This window comes from Pinus tabuliformis, chromosome 3_2 (assembly GCF_031772625.1).
Source record: "Pinus tabuliformis cultivar Carrire ecotype Pingquan chromosome 3_2, CPIR1, whole genome shotgun sequence".
Classification (NCBI taxonomy): Eukaryota; Viridiplantae; Streptophyta; class Pinopsida; order Pinales; family Pinaceae; genus Pinus; species Pinus tabuliformis.
In genome coordinates, this window is record NC_142302.1 from 887,025,191 (window position 1) to 887,030,868 (window position 5,678).

Consider the following 5,678-nt stretch of genomic DNA (forward strand, 5'->3'; position numbering starts at 1 on the left):
CACTTGATATGAAAATTCATTTACACTCAATATTAGAGATAGTTTTAGTTTTATAGCCCTAAAGAGTGTCCTCTCTAAATCCTACTCCAAGGCTCTACAACCCTAAGTTAATGTTGGTTAGCTATAACCAAAAATGTCTAATTATTTTTATTAACACTTTATTTTACATTGTTAATTACTCATGGGTATGAAGTGCAACTAAGATGGTGTGAAAAGAGGCGTAATACCAATCCAAAATGCAACTAGATGTAAAATGAAATTTCATTTCGAATTCGATGAAAATTGGCTAAGGAAAGGTAAATAATTTCTTTCTTTTTCCAAGTGACAAATAAGAACCTCACAATCACTCTCAATAATGTTTTTGATACTCTCAAAATTCAGATGACTAACTGATCCACTAAGCAAATTATAACACAAAAATAAACACTCTTAAACAATGCCAAAGAAAGAACACCAACAAACACTCAAAAGCTTGAAACTAAGACTTTACAAATGAAAAACATGAACTATGGCTTAACACACTTGGTCAAATAGTAAGCTCACACTCAAGAAATTTTTAATTTGTAGTTTAATGTGGGCAACCAACAAACATAAACCTAAAATGATTTACATGGGAAAACAATATAAACCCTAGACAAAGGAAAGAAGACCTAAGAGGCCACAACTTGGATTTCATCACGACTCAAGCAAGTCACAAATACTTATCGGATCACCTAGATCAGGCTCATAAAGTCACACAAGAAAAAGACAAATCAATAGTTGTTGGAAGCAATCAATCCAAACATACAACCTTTAAATGATAAACCAAGGCTACAAACAAGATAAAATATCTCACAAATTAAAGGGAAACCATACTAGATCTAAAATAGATATGATTGGATACATGTAGAGGATGATAGATCTAAGGCATCTTTACTAGAGCTTGCAACAAACTCTACTAAAAATTTCAACGATGAGGAGCCATCACTCCCAAGTAGCATACAAATGGACTACCTAGTCCCCACAAGGAGCACTTAGAGGGAGCTACCAACAACATAAATAACTTTGTAACCACTTACAGGAAGCCAATTTCCCCCAGGACCGAGATTCAAAAGATAAATTGGCTTAGATCTAATCAAAATCAAGCAAACTAAGTTTGTAACGGGCCCAGATAAGGTCAAAAATAAAAGATAAAGAGTCACTCAATAATAGGTAAAAATTGAAGATCAATACAAAGTAAGGAAGATTGAAAACATTACGGAAATATTTCCCAATGTATTTGTCAATTATGTTAGCTTGAATTTCACTTAGAGGCTAAAGAGTTGTTGCTCCACTGATCTCACCTCAAGATCGGCCAGCCAGTGTCTGACGGATACAAAAGAACTCTCAAAATCTAGTATAGTAACATATCATTCATTTCATGAAAGAAGATTAGAGGAACATACATGTAGTCCCATGTAGTTTGAAGTATTTTGCAGACCTTATAGAAGTGTTGGAGACCATGCTTCAATCCAAAGATCCTGCTCCAATCATCTTGATCTGATCCCCTATACACATGCACCACCAAATGGGATGATGTTTGCCTCTACAAAAGGCAAGTTAGTATGCACCAAAAATAACCAAATCACATTCATATACAAAGGAACATGAAATATATGGGAGTATTCACAATTGCATTTCATTAGCCAAAATAATACAAAATTAGATTATACCTTGAAGTACGAATGGGCTCTCCTCCAATCCTTAACACTCCTCTTCCATGACTTTTTGGAAAATTGGACTCATCTCACATGTAAGAGAAGAAATTTATGGTAGAAAACCACCAACATCACTAAGCTATTCACTTTGACTCCCCTCTCCCTTTGAGACAGTCTCCTTATATAAGATTTTCTCAAACTCAGGAGGATGTATCTGGACACTTAGGGCCATGAGAAGTTAGGAAATTTCTCTTGTAATTGACTCCTAGCTAACTTAGGATCAAGTGGGTCAAGCTAATCTCCTCAGAAATGATCTACTTTAGAAGTTTGAGCCCCATCGCTCCCATGCCAAAGACATGTTGCATACTCAAGTGGCAGGTTGTTCAACTGCAATGGAGCGATGGGTGACAGGATGGCGAGCATGTGGGAGCAATGGGCTAGTAAAGAAGCACAAACAAGGAGGAAGAAGGATGCATTCAGACCGAAAACTTTGGGAGGTTGAGCTAGAGTTCCTCTACTTGACATAAGGTGGCAAAAAATGGTCTATAACAAACTATAGTCAACCATTGTCAATTATAGTTAACAATGGTCAAACATAGTCAACCATGGACAAGAATGGTCAAACATAGTCAACCATTGTCAATTATAGTCAACAATGGTCAAACATAACCAAACATGGTCAACCATGGACAACAAAGGTCAAACATAGTCAACCATTGTTATCCATATTATACCATAAGCAACAATTGTAATCCATTAACAACCATAACCAACCATGGTCAACATGGGTAAGAATGATTATTCATGGTATATTGTAGCCAACTATAATTAACCATAATCAAGCATGCCTAACCATAACTAAACATGTACCATAAACAACTACGATCAAACATAACTAAACATAGTCAATCATAATGAATTATAACTAATTATAGTAACCATAATAAACTATAATCAAACATAACTAACAAAATCAACCATAATAAACTATAATCAAACATTATCAAATGTTATATAATTAAAATCTATATTTAAAATTTAAATTGGTGTATGTACTATACTCCAAAATTTCAGTGACTAATAATTTTTTACAAAGAAAACACATGCGCATTCAAATGGTATGTTTTTTAATTGGAAATTGACTTTTCAATTTACAACCTTTTTAAAATCCATATATAATCAAAATAACTTCGCTTATATAATCAAAATTCATTAATCAAATAGCTTGGCTTACAAATTTTTTAATTGCAATTTGACTTCTAACTCCAAGAATTTTTAAAAATCCATATAAAATTTATCAATCAGATGACTTCATCTATCGCATTTTTCAATAAAAATGACTTCCCACGCCGATTAAAAAAGGTTGGGTTGAATGCACCCAAATGGACAGGGAGTTTACCAGAAACAATTCTTGTGGCGTCACTGCGTGCATAATGTTGTAGAATCCGAGAGGAGCTTGACAGGAACCTTCGGGCGACCCTGGAAACTTGACCACCGCCAGGCTGCGTCACAGTGGAAATGGTCAAATTGCACGCCAGCAATGAGGCAATTTGACGCCAGCGAACCAGTCATAAATATTTATAAGGGCGAAGGGTTTCTTCAGATACAGAGGCGAGCACTGATAAGCAGAAGCCGCAGCAAGAAGAAGAGGATGTTATCTAAGACTTGTAGTTTTTGCGCAATAGATTAATTCGTAATTTCAGTGATTTGGAAACACTCTGACCAAATTTACAGTGTTTAAGAATACATTGTTAAATTTTGCAATTTCGCTCCAATTCAAACCCTAGGGCAAGGTGCAATTAACGGGAAATCAAGTTTCCGGATTTTCAATTTGGGCGTTTTAGCTGGACTTTACCCCACAAGACGAGAAAAGAATGGGAATGCCTTTAGAAGGGCGAGTTGCCATCGTGACAGGTGCATCTGGCGGGATCGGCAAGGATATCGCCATCCATTTAGCAGAGAAGGGAGCCAAAGTGGTCGTCCATTACTCCTCTAATCAACAGACCGCAGAGGAGGTGGTCTCCACCATTAATAATAATAACTCCTCTTCTTCTGGTGATGGTGTGAAGGCGATTTCCTGCAAGGCCGACATCGCAAACCCTTCCCAGGTCGCCCAGCTATTCGACATAGCCGAGCAGACTTTTGGGTCCGTTCACATCTTGGTGTACTGTGCAGGAGTGTTGGACGCCAAGTATCCACGGCTCGCGGAAACCTCCGTGGAAGACTGGGACTGGACTTTCCAAGTGAACTGCAAGGGAGCGTTTCTTTGTAGCAGAGAAGCCGCCAACAGGATCGTCCGCGGTGGTGGTGGTCGCATCATCAACCTAAGCAGCTCCTTGGTGGGAATGTCGAGACCGGGGTACGGCGCATACGCTGCCAGTAAGGCGGCAGTGGAGATGATGACGCGAATCCTTGCGCAGGAGCTGCGGGGCACTAAGATTACAGCAAATTGTGTGGCCCCAGGCCCTGTTGCCACCGATATGTTCTTTGCTGGGAAGAGCGAGGCCCTGATCGAAACGATGGCTAAAGCGGCCCCCCTGGAGCGGTTGGGGAAACCGGAAGATATGGCTCCAGTGGTTGCTTTCCTGGCGAGCGACGAAGGAGAGTGGGTTAATGCTCAGGTTGTTCGGGCCAATGGAGGCCTGATATGATTCATGATTTTTACCACATCATTAGTTTACTAGGTTCTTCTATTCCAGCCAAATCTTGTCCCGCGTGGCCCAGAAATTGGACGATTTCTGTCCCCAAAATAAACTGGATTTTGTTCACTGCACTGTGTTTTCAGACCTTACTGTGGTTGCATTTTCTAATGCCTTTGAAATAGGTTACTTAGGGTTGTAGTTGATAGTAGTACTTGAAATATTCACAAAACAATATATTATTCCAATGTACAGAATTTCTCCGTTTAAGGGCTGCAATGATTTTCTAGGTAGTGAGCTTTTGGATTTGACCTTGGGTTCTGTTTTGGGTTCTGTTTTGTGAGGTATACTTTGTATACTGGACTTAATATGTTGCTCTGCTTGAATACACAAAAAAATAATTGAAGAGCAGGGTTTGTGTAAATTTGATTCAGTCAAGTTATCATTGGTTTTTGTTATCAATGGTTTTTGAATTCTAGATTTATAAAAATTTCTTTCAATGTTTCATGATATCAACCATTTGGATTTGTCTATCAATTGGTTGTGGTTATGAGCCATTTTGATGCTACTAAATTTTAGTGCAAGTCTTCCTATGCAAACCTGTCTTGCACAGTGTAGAGTGTTTTTAAAATTATTATAAACAAAACTTTTAACTTTTTAAATAATTCACACTAGAATTTGAATTCTGAATATCAGACGTGTCTTGCTGAATCTGGTGTACTCCTTAAAATTTCCCTCTTAAGGGCTACAACAAAGTTTTAGGCGGTGAGCTTTTGGTTTTAACCTTGGGCTCTGTTTTGTGAGGTATACGATGTGTACTGGACTTGATATGTTGCAGTGCTTGAATATGCAATGAAAGAACAGGGTATCGATTCGTGATTCGTTTATTGGTTGGTTTAGATGAGTCATTTTGATGTTACTGATTTTTAGTCCAACTCTTTCTATACAGATTTGTCTTCCACATTGTGCGGTGTTTTGTTAAAATTATTATAAACTGATTTTTAAATAATGTTTTAATAATGTTTTATACATGAATTTAAATTCTGAATATCAGACATGTCTTATAGAGTGTGAAGCGTTTTTTAAAATTATCATAAATTATGTTTACCCTTGAATATGAATTTTGAATATTATTGGGATTGATTATCATAATAAATGGATCCATGGTTCAAAGAATAAAAATTACTATTAATAATAATTGGGACTCTTTATCTACTCTATGGACAATCAAAATGTCCTTCCATATACTGTTATCTCAGGATATATAGCATTTAATGCAACCGTGCTCATGTTTACCTTTGTAAGTTCCACTGCAAGGGATCAATGGATTGTGAGAAATGGGTTGCAGTACAAGGCCGACAAC

The 5,678-nt window shown here is 37.4% G+C and overlaps 1 pseudogene; it reads left to right on the plus strand.

Annotated features, from left to right (window-relative positions):
• Nucleotides 1-3,010: 3,010 nt before the first annotated feature.
• Nucleotides 3,011-4,819, plus strand: LOC149183446 (short-chain type dehydrogenase/reductase pseudogene; annotated as a pseudogene).
• The last annotated feature ends 859 nt before the right edge of the window (nucleotides 4,820-5,678 follow it).